This window comes from Pinus tabuliformis, chromosome 7 (genome assembly GCF_031772625.1).
Source record: "Pinus tabuliformis cultivar Carrire ecotype Pingquan chromosome 7, CPIR1, whole genome shotgun sequence".
NCBI lineage: Eukaryota > Viridiplantae > Streptophyta > Pinopsida > Pinales > Pinaceae > Pinus > Pinus tabuliformis.
Window position 1 is genome coordinate 1,457,655,268 of NC_142293.1, and position 19,625 is coordinate 1,457,674,892.

General features: G+C 41.2%; 1 long non-coding RNA gene across 1 annotated transcript in view; it reads left to right on the forward strand.

The window, feature by feature from the left end:
• The window catches only part of LOC149253252 (uncharacterized), a 44,825-nt gene extending 33,565 nt beyond the window's left edge, over positions 1-11,260 (forward strand). Inside the window, exon 3 of the long non-coding RNA XR_016266169.1 lies at positions 10,995-11,260. This is a non-coding gene — a long non-coding RNA (uncharacterized LOC149253252). The remainder of the gene's footprint in view (positions 1-10,994) is intronic.
• The last annotated feature ends 8,365 nt before the right edge of the window (positions 11,261-19,625 follow it).

Here is a 19,625-nt window from a genome sequence, read left to right on the forward strand (position 1 = left end):
AGACCTCAAGAAAGAAACAGATACCAAAAGGTTATTTAAGGTAAAAGATTTTTGAGATCAAACCAACAGTGAAGGAAAATGGAGAACCTGGAAGGATTTGTATCACAAGGAAGACAACCCACTGAAAGCCGAAGCAGAGGCACTTCTGATAATATTGGAACAAAGGAAATTTTTAGTGATAGGGGGGCATGACCAACTTATATGGGGCAACAATAATGGAGGCACCTTCAATCTTATGGAGGCAAAAAACTTACTCCTTGAGCTGGATTCCAATGATTCGGACAGGGTTTGACAGAACATATGGAAACATCAAGGATGGATGAAGATTAAACTCTTCATGTGGTTGGTTCATCATAGGAAATTTTTGACTTGGGATAAAATTTGTAGGAGGGGTGTTCTGGGCCCTTCCAGATACCAGCGCTGTGAAGCCCAAGAGGAAACAATGGAGCACTTTCTCAATAAATGTATTTTCACTTCTTGGTTGTGGGATACATTTGCCACTATCTTCCAGCAGACAGATAGGGACAAAGGAAGTATTATCAATACCCTAATCAATTAGAGACGCAACTTCTCTGATTCTGAACTTCTAGGCTCACCCTGGGCTTTAACACCAAGCTTCATAATTTGGACTGTCTGGAAAGAAAGGAACAACAGAATCTTTAAGAATGAAAAATGTTCCCAACACCTTTTTGAGTAGATCTTAAGACAACTTAAGGAAACGACAAGTACCATAGTGGTAACTTTCCCTAAAAATCCACCTTCAAAAGCTAAAACACAGATTCTTTGGAAGGTAGGCATGCAGGGGATTATTCCACAGGGCCTGGACATGAAGGTTTTGAAAATGGATACTAAGCAGGATTATTGGCATCCTCCCCCTCATGGTCTTTTAAAATACAACATTGGTGGGGCTTCCAAAGATAACCCGGGTATTGCTGGCTGTGGAGGGGTGTTAAGAGATGAAAATGGCTCCTTTTCATTTTTCATTGCCATTTGGCAAGAGCCCCTAACAATATGGCAGAGTTAATGGCTCTGGAGCAATGTTTGGAATTCCTGAAACAAGATAATCTCCAAAATGTTATTGTAGATGCTGATTCAGAGTTAATCATAAACTCAATCAAAAGAATCAACTATGGCACGAAGCTAGAAAAGTTTCAAAACAATGGAGACTACTTTAGGTCTTTCAAAGGATTCAGCTTCATCTCCGTGGTTTACGCACTGTGAGTTTTAACCATGTGCGAAGGACCACAAACAAATTGGCGGACATCTTGGCCAATCAAGGTGTACTCTGTAATAATAGCAGGGTTGCGATGAATTGGCCTAAGATGCCTCTGAATAGATTAAAGGCGCAATGTCACGACCAGGCAGATGAGGATATAATGGTGTTTCGAAACAAACACACAGAGGCAGGATCGAGTTGATTTGGATTCTTTATGCAGTGTTTTATCAGAAGTAAGGATATTCTGGGGATTCAGGGCGTTGTCGGCCTCCCCAACCCTCGACAGTATGAACACAGAAGTTTCAGATCGGAGTTGCTGAGCAGATTCAGTTCTACGGAAAATTGACCGAAAAGATGGATTTTCATTCAGCAAGGGTACATGAGTTAGTGGAAAAGAGATGGTAAGTGGGGCTAGAATTTCGGCTTTCCCGGCGGCCTTAAAACCCCCATCTTGCTTTTTTTGGATGCAATACCGCTCGGGAAGTGGTTTATCGTCCATCTCATGCCTTTCATGCAGGAAGTGGTTTTACGAAGTTGGGAGCGATTCCACTCACCAAGCAACATGTGGCATAGTATGGGGAAGGAATACCGCCCTCATCGCGCGCTAATCTTCGGTATGTTAAGCCCATGCAATATACACCTCGGCCGTTGGATCAAGCAAGACGGATCAATGGTCAGGAACAATCGAGCATGTTGGTGGGTCCAGGATGGCTATCGCGTGGTTAATCACTGGGCTACTTGGTATTGCGATATTATCCTCTGCCGTTGGATCTGGCATGGAGGATCGACGGTCAAGGATAATGGCGTTGTTCTGGGCAGGTTTCGTGCCTTGGTGGGAATCAGTGGCTTTCGCGCGCTCTACATGCGTGAGGGCTTTCCACCTTCCAAACTCGAAATCCTTTTAGTGGTGGTCTAAATTTTAATTTGTTTGTTGTCTCCGCCTCGCACGGTTTCGACTTTGTTTGTATTTTGAGGTAATGGTAGTTTTTTTTTTTTTTAGGGACCAAGGCTCAGTGTTGCCTTGGCTGTAAGCGGTTGGGTTTTCTTTGGCCCAAAATTCCTATGGGAATGTTGTATATTATGTAAGTTGTTTATAGTTACAATGAAATAGAAGGTACGACTGTTGCTTCAGCAAAAAAAAAAAATTATTATGTTATTTTATTCCAACATATAAAGATGAATCATTTTAAAATAATTTTGGTAGTTTATCTTTACCACTCCAACTAAATACAACCAAGTAGCTTTTTTTTTAATATAAATACTTAAATATCAAACCAAATTAAAAATGATAAATAAATAGGAATACATAAATGTATAATATTATACTATAAATTTTATATAATGGTAATTATTGTTAAAACCTTAATGAATTACACAATTACGTCCCTATTATCAATATTTTTATTAATATAAAGTATGTGTATGCATAGTTAATAATTTATTATTTATTATCAATATATTATCAAATATAAATACATTTTTATTATAATGTTAATATATAAAGGGAATATATGAAGTAATCATGTGAGTGTTGAAAAAATTGATATAAATTCATTCTATTTATATAATTTTTTATGGGGGAAATATCTTCCAAATCCATTCAAAAGAACAAGAAATATTCATCATATAAATGCTTGGTAAGAAAAAATTATATGGAATGAATTTAACCATTCACCATATAGCTATAACAAACCATTTATACATAAATGTATAATATTATACTATAAATTTTATATAATGGTAATTATTGTTACAACATTAATGAATTACACAATTACGTCGCTATTATCAATATTTTTATTAATATAAAGTATGTGTATGCATAGTTAATAATTTATTATTTTTTTTTTTTCCAAAAAAGAAAATTCATAATTTCATAAAAAGAAATTACATGCTGTAAATGCCCAAAGGCATATGCTGAAACTGTGGCACACGTCCACTGTCAAGAGACTAGAAGCAGAAAATAACCCAGAGGGTGTATAGTATTTGGTGCAGGGACCATCACAAAAGTTTTTGATAGCATCGACTGTACATAGAAGATGTCCTTTTTACAAGCAAAAATCACTGAAAATATACAAAGCATAATAAAAAAGTTCATGATCATAAATCTGTAGAAAAAAGAGGCTGCTGCCTCACTGGAAAGCCCCATCTATATAAGGCCTGTGAAAGTATTGGTATGTCCCTGCTGGAGAAAATTCAACGATCATCCACTAGCCTAAAGGACAATGCGTCGCTTTTTTCGATAGCTGGTCAGCAGTTCCATTCCTTGCCCTGTAGATGTGAGAAACAGATATCTGGTCAAAAAATGTTTTGAAAAAAACAATTTCTTCCAAGATATTCCTCAATGAGTATGCAGTACAAACAACATTGTTGTGAAACCAATCAATCACATTCATTGAATCACCAAATATTTTCAACTTTCGGCAGTTTTTCATAATGGCAAAATATAAAAGATGACGGAGTGATATCAATTCGGCGTGGTTGTTTGTTCCCGGTCCCAGACCCATACTAATATGAAAATAATGAGTTTCAGTTAGGTGGAAGAGTATGCTGCCCCCACAGCCATGCTGTTGGGCGGCCCCATCAAAATAGGCCCACGACATTTCTTTATTTATCAGCACCTGTCGAATGATCCTGGGTTTGTCATGACTGTTGTCTATTGGTAGTTCTGCATAATCCGCGCAGATTATTGGGTGGAGAAGGTTCCAGTTGACTTGTCTGTCCTCAAAGATGATGTTATTCCTCTTGATCCATATATGCCATGAAACCAGGAGTGGGAGGTTTCTGAGTTTTTCCGCCGCCAAGGTGCTCCACCAAAGTTCTTAAGCTGTATTGATATCCCCCCCCTACCAGTTCATATTCAAGTTAAGAGATTGGATGACCTGTGACCAGATAATTCTGGTGGTAGGACAAGAGAGGAATAGATGATGGGTTGATTCTTCATCTTGAAAGCACAACACACATCGGGAAGGTCCCGAAAAAGCCCTTTTTTTAAGGTAGGATCCAGTGGGGATCTTGTGTTCCAAAATGTTCCACATCAGCAGTCTAGTGCATGGAGGAGTGTTTAATTTCCATAGAGAGACCCACCAGCTTTTGAGGATCTCGGGTTTTCTATCTTCAATGAATTTGTCATGGCCCAATTTAGGAGTATATTGTCCAGATTTTGAGAGTGCCCATATGAGTTCATCCTCTTCAGTCCTTAATCTAACATGTGTTTCAGTGAGGGCATGTATGTAGCTCTGCCAAGCTCCACTCCATTGAATTGGGGTATGCTAGTGCTGTTCATTCAACCAGGCTTGTGAATAGAAGGTAGAATTCTACTGGTCTCCAATCTGTGAAAGGAACTTAATACCTCTGTTATTTAGATAATGTACCAAAGCATTTGGTAACATATGGGAGTTTCCACAGCCCGGCCATGGGTCAATACCAATGCGGACAGATGCGCCATTCCTAATTTTCCATAGCAAACCTTCTTTTATAATGGGCATAGAATTGAGTATAGCTCTCCAGATCCCCGAAATACCCTTTCTACTCCAATTCGGCCTTCTGATCCAGTCGGTGATGTTCATTGGCCAGATATATTTGTGATGTATTATCTCCGCCCATAGAGTATTTTGTTTCAGAAGGAGCCATCCTTGTTTGGCAGCCAAGGCTTGTGCAAAAGCTGGGAGTAATTTAAGTCCCCAACCTCCCCACTTCTTTGGAGTAGCAATTTTGGAACATTTTACCCAGGCAAATGTCTTGCCCTCCTTCTTGCCATTCCAGAGGAACTTGCAGCAAATTTGTTGAATTCTGTGGAGGATACCTCTCGGTATCCAAGGCAGCGACATCCAGTGCACCGGAGTGGCTTCGAGGACTGATTTTATGAGGGTAAGCCTACCCGCTCTAGAAAGGAGTCTATGACACCAGCAACTGATTCTCTTTTCCACCTTTGTGATGAGCCAGGTCCAGTTTGCAATCTTGTATCCATCAGTTTTAAGCCTGAAGCCCAGGTATTTGAGTCCCTCCAACAGATCAGTTTCTTGGAAGGAGAATTTCTGTATGGCTAGCTGTGATCCCTGCAGAGTACAATCCGATAGGGAGATAGTGGATTTGCCTCTGTTAATTTCCATTCCAGTAGCTCTGCAGAAAAGGTTCAGAGTCTCATACAGTGAGGTAGTGTCTCGGACACTCCCATTCAAGAATATCAGGATGTCATCTACAAAAAGTAGATGCGATAGATAAAAATGCTCCATGATTTTTAACCCACTAAATCCCCCGCTCCTTTTTGCATTTGCAATAAGTCTGCTCAGTCCTTCCATGACCAGCAAAAAAAGGAGAGGTGATAGAGGGCAGCCCTCCTTGATCCCTCTGTCTATATTGAATGGAGAAGTGGTTGATCCATTTACAAGAATAGCAAAAGAGACGGAAGAGATACAACCCATGATCCAGGATATGAGAACAGGAGGGAAACCCAAATGTGTGAGGATCATTTTCAGATAAAGCCAATTCAATTTGTCAAAAGCCTTCGATAGGTCAATTTTGAGAAAGATGCCCTTGAGGTTTTTGTTTTTAATGGAGTGTAGGGCTTCCTGGGCTGTTCCAATGGCATCTTGAATGTGGCGATGATGGAGGAAAGCAAATTGCTCCTGGGAGATGTGATTTGATAGGATGGGTTTGATGCGGTTAGCAATGATTTTGTATAGACAGTGGCAGAGGTATATGGGCCTGAAGTCATTGAACGAGGCAGGGGAGTCAGATTTAGGAATCAAGGCTATGAAGGTGAAGTTCATGGGAGGGTGTATATGACCATTGATTCTGCTTTCTTCAATGACTGCCAGCAGATCCTTCCCCAACAGCTCAAGGAAAGCTAGATAGAACTCCACTGGCCAGCCGTCCGGTCTCGGACTCTTGTCCTTCTTGAACCACTTTAGTGTTCCTTCCAGTTCCTCCATGGTAACTAGTTGAATCAAATCCTCAACAGCATCAGGTTCCACAAACCTTGGAAAATGCCCTGCCAGGTTGATGATATCCGGGAGGTTGGTGACTGTCGGAGCTGTAAATTTCCTTTTAAAATGTGTTGTACCCAATCTGGCTAATTGTTGGTGCGTTGAGGCCCATACTTCCGGTTCACAAGGCAGCTGCCAGATAGTATTAGAGGCCTTTCTGCGATTTGCAAAGTTGTGGAAGAACTTTGTATTACTACCTCTCGCTTGCAGCCAGATGGCTTTGCTTTTCAACCTCCACTGTTCTTCTTTGTCATGTAGCAACTTAATTTTTTGCTTCTCCAGGGTGTTCAAATGAGCTTTTGAATCCTCCAGTAGGAATCCAAGCCTCCGTTCATCCGTAAGCTGTGCAATCTGTAACTCAATATCAATGAGATGCTGATCATCTCACAATTTCTTCCTCTTTGACCATTCCTCAGTCTTTATCCTGAGAGCTTTGAGCCTTTCACAAAAATCCGACGCCATCCTCTGAGCCCTCAGCGGAGGTTGTGATCTCCAGAAATCAGTGACAAGGTTGATGAAATCCGGATCTTGTAGATGGCCTGAAAAGAATTTAAAGGGAGGACAGGGCTTCTTTGTTGGTCCACTGACTTGAAGAAAGATGGGATGATGATCGGATAAGCCTCCAGTGCCTACCCATTGTCTGTACAGGGGTAGTTTACGGAGGAGGTCTTCATGGATTAGGAATCTGTCCAAACTCCGTCCTAAAGCAGCTTCCCCCGATCTCCTGTTATGCCAAGTGGGAACTTTCTTGTTCATGGGAACATCAACCATCTTGTAGGTGTCCAGTAAAGTACTCATTTGCTCCGAGATAGGGTCCAATTGTGCATGATGTCCCCAGGATTCCTCCATACCCAAGGAAAAGTTTAAATCTCCTCCAATAATGGTGGAATTTGTGACAAGATTACTTTCCTGAAAATTAAGCCAAAATGCTATTCTGTTCTGGTTTGGGGCATATATGTTGATTACTTTTAATGTGAGTCCAAGTTCCCCCACAGAGATGTCCATTCTTATGAAGCCCCATCCACCCTAGGATGATATTATCTTGACTGCCCTGGGGTTTATACCAATAGCAAGGCCACCGGATTTGCCATTTGCATCCAAACCCTGAAAAACCCAACCTGTCAGAATGGTCTGGAGGGTTCTCGTGCTGATGTCTGAAGTGCTAAGAGTCTCCTGTAGTAAGAGGATGTCACCTCTGGTTTCCTGAGCTAGCCGTTTGAGAGCGAAACGCTTTTTGGGGTTGGCTAATCCCCTGCAGTTGAAGGAGAGCCAAATCATGGGGAACCAAGGGCAGAGGGCTCAATTGCTCTAAGCGCCCTTTCAATGGTGCATTGTCGGCCTTGCACAACATCTGCCACGACCGACTGTATGGCTGATTTGATTTTGGATGGATGGCCCCGAGTAGGTTTATGTTTAGTGGATCGTCCAAGGGAGAGTCCCAGTCCCAAAACTTTAGGACGGACGCGAGAACGAAGATGGTAAGGATGAGATCCCGATCTAGTCAGGGGGGCAGAAAGGGTAAGGGGAGAGGAAGACTCCCTGAGGGAGGAGGGAGTGGTGGAGTATGCGGGAGGGAGAGGGGCAATGGAGCATGGTATGGAGGGTATAGGGCCCAGGGCAGAGGGCTGAGGATGCAGAGATGTAAGCAGAACAGAATACATAACATCTGAAATAAGTGCAGAGGTTATGGGGAAAGACTCATTACCCGGGGCAGAAGATTTGTCCACTGTAGACTTGGAGCGGGTACGAGGCGGTGAGGACGCTGCTTTCCGCCTGTTATTTGCCTTCTTTGAAGCTCCTTTCCCAGCCACTGATGGTATTTCGCCTTGGTTCTTGTCTCCCTCTCCTTGCTTCATATCACCTTTGTTCTGCTCAACCGAAGGTTGTTGTTTTGTCCCCCTCAAATTTTCCGAAGTCACCTCCGAGAGCAATGGACAGTCCTTGTACAAATGGCCCACTTTGTGGCACCTTCTACACCGAAAATGGACACCTTCATAGTCTAGTAGCTGTTTGCGTGAGAAATGCCTGCGGTGTAATGTGATTTTCTCTTTCAGCCCAGCCCTAGTATCAAGATGTACTAAAATCCTTGCCATAGTCATAATTCCTGTTCTTTCGTAGGACTGATCGTGCTCAAGATAAGTTCCCAGCGCATCTCCAATACGCTTGAACACTTGAGGGGTCCAAAATTGCATAGGTAACCCCGACAATCTGATCCAAATAGGCCCAGCGCCACGCTGTTCACGCTCCAGATCAAAGAGGGGATCCCATCGCTTCAGTAGGACTAGTGCTAGCTCAATATGCTAGAATTGCGACAATATCCATTCTGTGTATTCCGCTCTATGAAAGTGTAGAGCAAACCAGCCTCTGGCTAAGACTCTTATAGCTGGTACTTCTTTCAGAAGGGTGCCCCAAATATCCTCGGTCCATTGCTGCAATCTTTCCACAGAATAGGTCCGACCTCGGACACGACCTACCAGAACTTTTTGCGCTGTATCCATTGCATCCGCCATTTGAACGTCTTCCCCGAATTTCAAGTTGATTTCTTAGTCAATGGCTCTGAGGCACCGGCCTTTTTTCTGCTTGTCGGAGCGCCTGCTTGTTGGGTAATCTTTGAGAAGATTTCGACACGAATCCGAGGTGCTATGTTGGGCTGATTTGGTCGGACGAGCAGGCAATAGCAGAGAGCTGAAGCAGCTCGAGCGTATAGGCGAGTGAGGGTTAAAACTGCAGGAGCCGGGTTGAAAGAAAGATTGAGCAGGGTGCTGTGCATTGGAGGGGCCAGCCGGAGCCAAGGATATGGAGGAAGGGTTGATGGGCTGGGTGGCCAGCAAGGGGGAAGTCAGGGGACGCTGCGAAGGGTATGGTAGGGGGGAGTCAAAGGAGGGGGAGGATTGCATGCAAGAGCCCAGCAGATGCAGTGTGGCTGGCAAGAGAGGATGGCACTCCAACTCCGGTATATCCTCAATGTTGACAGTCGGATGCTGCTTTTTTCCGGTGCACGGCGGGTGTAGAGGCGAATGAACAGCAACTGTCGATCTAGGGAGGCTTTTGCCCCAGGGCTCCATAACTGGGTTTTTTTGATGCGCCCATATTTCTTGTTCAGGCATGGGGTCCTCCTCGTAGTCCACGAGGTCCTCCACCACCATAGAAACCGACAAAAACCTGATCTGACCACTGTATGACTAGGGGATAGTCTGCAGGGGTAGCGGTATCGAAAGAAAAACAAAACGGCCGATTCGAACTGCGATACCTTTAAACTATTCTTCAGTGAATTTATTATTTATTATCAATATATTATCAAATATAAATAATTTTTTATTATAATGTTAATATATAAAGGGAATATATGAAGTAATCATGTGAGTGTTGAAAAAATTGATATTAATTCATTTCTATTTATATAATTTTTTATGGGGGAAATATCTTCCAAATCCATTCAAAAGAACAAGAAATATTCATCATATAAATGCTTAGTAAGAAAAATTTATATGGAATGAATTTAACCACTCACCATATAGCTATAACGAACCACTTATATAAGACTTTACCTATTCTCAAAAAATCATAGTAGATCAAATAATTAATCCTAGTGAACCAGAGTAGTGCATATATTATCACAACCTTGACATTGAAATTTGAACAAGAATGAAATTTCAAAAAAAAAAATCATTCCATTTCATTGGAAAATTGTTTAAAAAAAAATAATTTTAATGCTTGTAAGCCTTGAAGCTATTCTCTCCTAAGTTTTCTGCCTGCGTCCCTATCAAAAACATCTACACATTGTCAAATGGTTGACTCCATCATCCATAAAATCTAGAGAGTCTCATAAATTGTAGGGCAAAGATTCATTTCTATTTAAATTTTAAAAGAGTCTCATAAAAAATTGTGGGGTGGAGATTCATTTCTAATTAAATTTTAAAAATAGCACGGTTGTTTATACTCAATTTTCAAAGTTTTTATTAAATTATATTTTAAAATTTCTTCCAAATTTAAAATAAAAATTTATTATAAAACTATTTTTTCTAGCCTTTTTTAACCTTTTAATAATTTAATTTTTAAAGACTCTTTGGGAGAGCTCAATTGAAGTTTTGGGTTCAAATATTGTGCTATCGGCGGATTGGGGTGAGAAGTTGGACATGATGAAGATATAATCCAACCAAGCTTACCAAAAAAAAATTTAAAATTTTAATTTTAATTTATATAAATTTCTATGGAATTATTATATATAATAATTATTTTCATCTATCCAATATTATACATTTAAAATTTGTAATAAAAATTATATATAAATATAAAATAAAAATTATATAATCAAACTTATATAGTTAATATAATATATATAACTTACAATTAAATCAAACATATATAAAATTTAAGATATGTTATTAATTTTAATCTAGATATTATATATAACCAAAATTGTATGTACTCTAAATAAAATCTACTTTTGCATCTCTTAAATAATATATAATACTAAAATAAAAAGTACTATTCATATTATTTATTAAAATGAATATTCCAAAATACGTATATTAGATTATTTATTGATTTCAATACAAATATTATATGGTGTTGATGTTCAATTTAAAAATAAAATAGAGAAATTTTATTTAATTTATGCTTTAAATTTTTTAACATTCTTCTCAACTTTTAAAAACATTTTAACTATTTATTCATTATAATGATTATGGAATTTTAATTAAGCTTTGTGTATATTTAGATGAAAGTCTTGTATATAGACATGGTTTTTATTTTTGAAATATTGTATATAATATATGTATTTGATGCAGGAGCATCCGACCAGGGATTGGCTTAGTGACTTGTTTTTAAGAGTTGCCATCCGACCACCCTTAATCAAAAGTCAAAGTGAAAGCTATGGAGGAGGAGACGTGGACAATCATGTAAACTGGGAGCAAATTTCTGTTAAAAATGAGCTAATTTGATGGAATTGATAAGTCTTGAGAAGACTTAATTTAATGTAATTATCTACCATGTATGTGTGTTGAGAGATTTAGGGATTGTTTGAACGATTTTAGGAGAAGATCATGGATCTAGAATGATACATGATTCTATAGTTATTTCTATATATTATGAACCTGCGTGTTTTGATGGGGAGCATAGACAAGGAGGGTGGATTCAATGTAGTCGAGAGGAGAATTTGTGACTAAGACTGAAATGCCTTAGAATGTAATCTAATTCTGTGTATAATATAAGATATACGTGTTATGTGGATTTCTGTATGCTTGTGTATAATTTACATATATATTCTTTACTGTGAGTTAAATTTTGTGTCACAAGATTGTTGATCGACCATCAATCACTGTAAGGATCGATGGCGATCCAATGTTAACTCGTTAACTGTTGTATGAGTGTTGTGAGTGTTTAAACAAAGTGTGGCAGAGTGAATCTTGGTGGAAAGGTGAATTCCATCATAAGCAAACAAGCGCAAAGGGAGCCGTCACATAGTTTAGATTGATGGATATTAACGGCGGAGGAATAGACCGCGGGGGATAGGCGTGTACAGGGGTCCTGATCGCAGTTGAAGACCCGCACTTGATGGGACCAACCCAACATTTTACAGTTTGTCGTAATTAAAATGATTATGTGATGTTTATATGTTTGATTGAATAATTCGGTTGTGATTACACGTGCGAGGAATGCACCGTCGGATATTTTGGGTTTGTATTATGTGGCATTCAATTATACAATTATGAATGGGTACTTGCCTTGGACTTCATATTCCCGCTCCTTTCTATGCCTGAACCCTTTGTTCGTCGTTCATTTTGGTCACTTGCTGTTGGCTTGCCGAGGGTTTGCTCTGCTGAGCTCTGTAAGTTTTGGTAAGTAGCTTTGCTGCGAGCCTTGGGCGCGCCTCTGGTTGTTTCCAGTACTGGCTCCTTGCTGTGAACGTGGTTGTTCTTAAACCTTGGTTCGTTGGCAGTTGTGGTTTTCCCTATCGCTGCCTAGGTAAGTGATACTTCTATTGTGGTTTGTTTTCCTTCTGCTGTTGGTTCAACAGGCCGCTGTATTTCAAATTTTGTGCTGGTATTTATCATTCTGGTTGGCAACTTAGTGATTGGCTTGTCTCTAGGCTCAACTCGATGGAATTCTTTTGTCCTCGGCTTAAAACGCAGGTAGTCTTCCTTCTCTGTTTCAATTTGTAATTCTCTTTCCATAGCTTCTGACCTGGTTTGCTCCTTTGTCGCTATAGTTAGTAGGAACTTTCGGTGGAATGTCTGTGTTCGGCTTTCACTGCAAATTCTCAGGTAAAGTGGATGCAATTTCCATTGGTTGTTCTCTCCAGGCTCTGTACTTTCACTTCGGCAACAATATATTTTCTAACACTTGTGTGTCATTCGCTGTGCAGGTATTGAGGGTTTGCAGTTGGAGGTCTCGGTGCTCTATGCCTTGGTCTGGTTCGGTAGGCTCTGCTTCTTTGTATTTTCTTCAGTCCTCGGTCTAGTTTCAGTGCAAGTTGTCTGGTCGTATGGCTCAAAGCTTGTTGTTTGACTCATGCTGTGAGTGATGCTCTATCGTTTTGAGGTCTGGACTTCCACTGTTTCGTTGACTGCCATCTTCTGTATGTGGATGCAATTTTCTCTTGAAACCCTCACCTAGGGTTTGTCATTCAAGGGTTTGCGTGTCTATAGCTGTGTATGAGTAGGTGTTTGAAACCATCACCTAGGGTTTGACGTTCACGGTTTGAACGTTTACGACTTTGTTTTTACAGTACCACTATGTAACTGTTATACATTGGACTTTCCAATTTTGAAAGAAAAAATCCTTCAGGAAAATATAATGGGATTTGGTTTTGATTTACCTGAATGACATTTGCTTTTGGTTTACTTCGAATGCCTGGCCTGAATTGCAGTTATGATTCTGCAGTTTTGCTTGTGATTATATGAACGTGCACGAACGCTATAGATACGCTGGAAATTTTGTATGACTGTCAATTTATATGTATGGTGGAAGTTTTCGTCCGGCCGTGTGTGCTTGGCCTGTACCGAAACTATTTGTATCACTCTTGGTCTATCTTCACTATTTGCTACAAATGAATTATAAACCCTTGTATTGTATCTATTCTTCTGTCTCGTTATGAGAACTGGTTCTTTCTCTCAGGAAACAAGAAAAAGGAATTAAACTCAATAATCTGTATACAGTAGATTGTCTGTTCAGATATTTTTCAATTGGAAAACACAATAGAATACAATAGAACACACAGATGGACAGAACTTAGTTTCTCTGTTATTGTTATTATTCGAGTGCGAGAGGTACTGAACCCAGTACATGAATTTTGCTATTACATTTATATGTTTATGGTTCCAGTTAATGAAACTGTACAGATGCTTTTCAGTTATAGACTTTACAGTTACATGGTTATTAGTCATTCGGTTATGTCCTTATGACAAGATTTTCCTTTTAGACACATTTGTCTTTTTCTTTTTAAAATAACAGAACAATTATTAATCCATGACTTATTAGCAACAGACAAACAAATAAACCTAATCGATCAAACCTACCCTTGACTAATTTAGAGATTAAAAAAAATAAAAAAATCCTACCTCCTACTCTGTCAACTAACATAAATACAAATAAAAAGTTAACTCAACTCTTCGACCTGGCAGAGACCGACACCCGGTCATGGGGCCTGCGCTGGATGCTCCTGCGTCAGGCTCCCGGGCAAAAGAAAATCATGACTCCGGTCCATGAGCTTCTCAACTGAAGAACTTGTCTGCTCAATCTGCCTGGCATCAAGCCACGAACTGTCCTCAATAGGACGGTTCTTCCACTTGACCAGGTATTGCAGATACTCCTTCCGCCGAGTTCGTTTGGCCCCCTGAGTGTCGATAATGCGCTCGATCTCGAGAAGCTGAACGTAAGGAATCTGTCTCATCCAAGCTTCTCTTCCATCCTGGGTATTCCATGTAGGCCTCATGGTTCCATCTTCTTCCTTCTCTTCTGCGTCAACCGTGTAGGGAAACAGATTTGATACATTAAAGATAGGTGAAATGCCTATTCCGAGTGGCAATTGTCTCTCATAGGCATTTGCCGAAAATTTCTGAAGGACTTTGCAGGGTCCTATTTTTTATACTTTAACTTATTGTATGTACCTTTAGGGAAGCGTTCCTTGCACAAATGTGTGAGGACTTCATCTCCCACATTAAACTGTATTTCCCTTCTCTTCAAATCAGCTTGTTGTTTATACTTTAGGCTGCTGTCCTGTAATTTGATTTTTACCTGCTCATGTAAATCTCTCATCGTGTTAGCGAAATCTTCCCTATTTGCGCTTCGCCTTTCTTGCAGTCCAAGATCCCGCAACTCATGCACTCCACGAGGATGCATGCCGTACAGTATTTGAAATGAACTGAACCCTGTGTTGCGGTTAGGCGAGTCATTATAAGCGAACTCTGCCTATGCCAGCACTCGATCCCACATCCGCGAATTCTCTCCAACCAGGCTTCGTAGCAGGTTTCCTAGACTCCTGTTTACAACTTTTGTTTGTCCGTCGGTTTGCGGATGATAAGCAGAACTGTAACTCAACTGTGTATCCATTTTCTTCCACAGGGTACGCCAAAAGTGTCCTGTAAACTTCACATCCCTGTCCAATAGGATAGACTTAGGCAACCCATGTAACCTGACAATTTCTGTGAAAAAAAGTGGGCCACGTGAGTGGCATCACTGGTTTTTCTGCAAGGGATGAAATGCGCCATTTTCGAGAATCTATCCACTACAACCATCATCGAGTCGTAACCTCGCTGTGTTTTAGGTAGACCTAAGACAAAGTCCAAGCTGACTGAGTCCCACAGTCTGCCTGGAACAGGTAACGGTGTGTACAGTCCCGTGCTTTGACTGTGACCCTTCGCCAACTGGCACACTTTACGTCTAGCCACAAATCGCTGCACATCCCTCCGCATCTTTGGCCAAAAGTAGAAATGACTGAGTTGCTCGAGTGTCTTGTCTATGCCGAAATGTCCAGCCAGACCTCCACTATGCTTCTCCCGAATAATATTCTCTCTCATCGAGCAGTCAGATATGCATAGTTGTCCTCCCTTAAACAGTAGTTTCTCCTGTAGGTTGTAGTCCAACCATGGACTGTTATCTCTCACCAAGGGATTCTAACATGCCTCATAGGCATCCTTAAAATCTGTATCAGTGTGGTATAAGTCTTTTAAGTGCTCAAAACCCAGCACTTGCACAGTGCTTTCCTGCAGAAGTAGAGCTCTCCTACTTAGTGCATCTGCCACCTTGTTGGCCTGCCCGCTAATATGCTTCAATACGAAGTTGAAACTCTATGAATACTCCACCCATTTGGTGTGTTTGTGGTTCAACTTGTGCTCTTGCATTACATACTGTAGTGCAGAATTATCTGAAAACAGCACAAATTCGTTTCCCAACAGGTAATGCCTCTAGTGTTTTAATTCCTATATAACAGCATAAAACTCCTTATCATACGATGAATATTTCTGTCGAATTTCATTTAGCTTCTCGCTGAAGAACGCTACAGGCTTATCCTTCTGGCTGAGTACAGCTCCAATAGCCATACGGCTAGCATCACAGCGAACCTGAAAAAGCTTCTTGAAATCTGGCAATCTCAGGATCGGCCTCTCAGTAATCTTTCTCTTTAATAACTGGAAACTTCTCTCCGCTGCATCTGTCCATCGAAAAGGCCGACTGGCCTTTTTAATGGTGTCCAACATAGGTGCACAAATTTCGCTAAAATTCCTTATGAATTTCCGATAAAAAATCGCTAGTCCATGAAAGCTACGTACCTCGAATAAATTTTTCGGAGATGGCCAATTAACTATCGCTGCAACCTTCTCCGGATCCATCTTCAGTTCATTTTATGCTATTACAAAGCCCAAATAAATCAATTCCTTCTGCAGAAAGTTACATTTATTCAAGTTTATGAGCAGTTTATTCTGCTGTAATTTTTCCAGAACTTTCCGTACATGTTGAAGGTGTTCTTCCCTTGTCCTGCTGAAAATTAGTATGTCGCACAGGGACACTATCACAAATTTCCCGATGTACTCCTTCAGCGTCTCATTCATCAACCTCATAAATGTATTGGGCACATTGCTCAGTCCAAATGGCATGACCAACCATTCGTACAGTCCCTCATTCGTCTTAAAAGCTGTCTTCCATTCGTCCCCCTCTCGTATCCGAATCTGATGGTACCCGCTCTTCAAGTCTATCTTAGAGAAATAAGCTGCCCCGCTTAAACAATCCATCATGTCATCCATCCGTGGCAATGGGAACCTGTATTGGATGGTGATTTTGTTGATGGCTCGAGTCTGTGCACATCCGCCACTCTCCTCCCTTTTTGGGGGCGAGAACCATTGGCACTGTGCAAGGGCTCAAACTTTCCATTATCAATCCCTTGTCTAGCAATTCTTGCACCTGCTTCCTAATCTCTTCATTGTCCTTGGGGCTCATTCGATATGCTTCTTTGTTCAGCAAACTGACTCCGAGTATGAAGTCAATATGATGACTTATACTTCTTTTGGGGGGTAATTTGTCTGGCAAGTCATCCACCACTATATCCGTGAATTCTTGCAACATCTACTGGATTTCTGTAGGTAAATATGATACCACTGTATGCAACAACAATGTCCTTGATTTCTTTACAACTGCATAACCCATCTCACTGTCCTCAACTTGTTTTAGAAACTGTTTTCCACTAACCAACAATGCTCTTGGTTCACTTGTCCCTGCTGTCCCTTCTTCTTTGATGGGCACAAGCGTACGCTTGATTCCATCCTTGACAAACTTATAACAGTTCGTCAATCCATCGTGTACCACTTTCCTGTCGTACTGCCAAGGCATGCCTAGCAGTATGTGACATACATCCATCGGCATGATGTCACAAACGACTTTATCCTTATATCTGCCTATTTGAAACTCCACCTCGCACTGTTCATCCACCAGCAACTGACGACCTTTTTGCAGCCATGAGACTCTATAAGGGTTGGGATGTTTCAAGCGCTTCAACTCCAACTTTTCTACCATCTCTGTGGACACTAAGTTATCAGTACTACCACTGTCAATAATTAACTTAGAACACTTACCCCGTGACTTACAAACTGTTCTAAACAAATCCTTCCGCTGTGTCTGTTCGGTAACCTCCTTGATTGGTTTTAACAACACCTTGTGCAGCACCAGGGCTTCCCCTGTCTCTGGAGCATTTTCTGCTTCTTGGGGAGGTGCCGCTGCTTCTTCTAGTTGTGCAACATATGTACCCCGCTATCCAGCTTGATCTGCCTCTGGACATTCAAACGATCTGTGTCCCCATTTATGACACATGTAATATTGATAACGAGCCCCTCTTCCTCGACCATTTCCCCTGCCTCGCTGGGATGACCTACCGCCTCTCGCATTATCACCTCTGTCCGCTGATCTGGAAGTTCTAGAACTGCTGCCTTCCTCATTACTACTAGCAGTCCGCCCTCTGCCATATGACTGGCCTTTTCCCCTGCCAGCTCCTCGTCCTCTCCGGGCATTTTGCCTTTTAATAATTTTTTCTTCAGCGTTCATCGCACTTTGATACGCTTCTTCAGTGTTCTTTGGAGATAAAATACTAATTTCATCTAAGATTTCTAATCTTAACCCTTTTACACACCTGGTTGTTCTTTCTGCGGTATCATCTGTATATCTGGCTCTTAAGTTTACTTTATAGAACTCCTCTATGTACTCCCTTACCATCATTCCTTTCTGTCTCAGATTCTGCACTTTCCTGTGTAGTGCAATCTGATAATCTTTCGGCAGAAATCTGCCCTTCAACTTGGCCACCATCATTGACCAGGTTTTAATCGGCATCTTGTTCAATCTCTTTCTCTCCGTCTGGACACTATCCCACCACAGGGCTGTGTGTCTCTTCAATTTCGTCGCAGCGAACCTAACTCTCCGGTCTTCGCTAACTTCTTCACATTCGAAATACTTATCCATCTCGGTTATCCAATCCAATAAAACCTCTATGGATAGGCTGCCGTCATAGGTTGGGAGTTCTGGTTTGGGTTTACTGCTTGCCACTAAAACAGACCTCAACAATCTCACTTCTGGGGTCTCACCTTCCGGTCCATCTGTTGCTGCTTTAGTTTCCTCTTCGCTGTCATCGCCTACCTCCAGGTCTCTTCTTCTCCCTGCCTCCATTGCCTCCAAACGAGCAGCGAGAATTCTGATCTCCTCTCTCAGTCCTTCCTCCGCTATCCTTCGAGCACCTCTGCCACGACCTCGCCTTCCTATTTCCATGTCTTTAATCAATTTAACCTGCTCTGATACCACTTTGATGGGACCATCCCAACACTTTACAGTCTGTCGTAATTAAAATGATTATGTGATGTTTATATGTTTGATTGAATAAATCGGTTGTGATTACACGTGGGAGGAATGCACTGTCGGATATTTTGGGTTTGTATTATGTGGCATTCAATTACACAATTATGAATGGGTACTTGCCTTGGACTTCGTATTCCCGCTCCTTTCTATGCCTGAACCCTTCGTTTGTCATTCATTTTGGTCACTTGCTGTTGGCTTGCCGAGGGTTTGCTCTGCTGAGCTCTGTAAGTTTTGGTAAGCAGCTTTGCTGCGAGCCTTGGGCGCGCCTCTGGTTGTTTCCAGTACTGGCTCCTTGCTGTGAATGTGGTTGTTCTTAAACCTTGGTTCACTAGCAGTTGTGGTTTGCCCTGTAGCCACCTGGGTAAGTGATACTTTTGTTGTGGTTTGTTTTCCTTCTGCTGCTGGTTCAACAGGCCGCCGTATTTCAAGTTTTGTGCTGGTATTTCTCGTTCTGGTTGGCAACTTAGTGATTGGCTTGTCTCCAGGCTCAACTCGATGGCATTCTTTCATCCTCGGCTTAAAACGCAGGTAGTCTTTCTTCTCTGTTTCAATTTGTAATTCTCTTTCCATAGCTTCTGACCTGGTTTGCTCCTTCGTCGCCGCAGTTAATCAGAACTTTGGGTGGAATGTCTGTCTTCGGCTCTCACTGCAAATTCTCAAGTAAAGTGGATGCAATTTCCATTGGTTGTTCTCTCTAGGCTCTGTACTTGTTATAGCTCCAAATCTCACTCTTATGGTTTGTGATGTTGCACTCATGGCCTAGGGCAACCCCTCCTTCCAGACTTGGTCCTAAAATTTAAAAAATAGTGTTTTATCCCTTATACGCGACATTGCCCTGAGTTAAACGCGTGTATACGCGGGAAGGCATATACCCAACCCGTGTATATGTATTAAAACACTTAAAAAAATATAAAACTCCTTATTTTCGGGCGGAGATCGCAGGTTTTACCTAGTGATCACCTGTTAGTGCCCGTGGCCCAACTGTTCCCAACCAACTCCCAACTAAAAAACTACTTTGGGAGAGGTATAAAAAGAACTCAATGGGAAGGCCTAAGGAGGAGAGAAGAGAGAGGTTATTACGCTGAGAT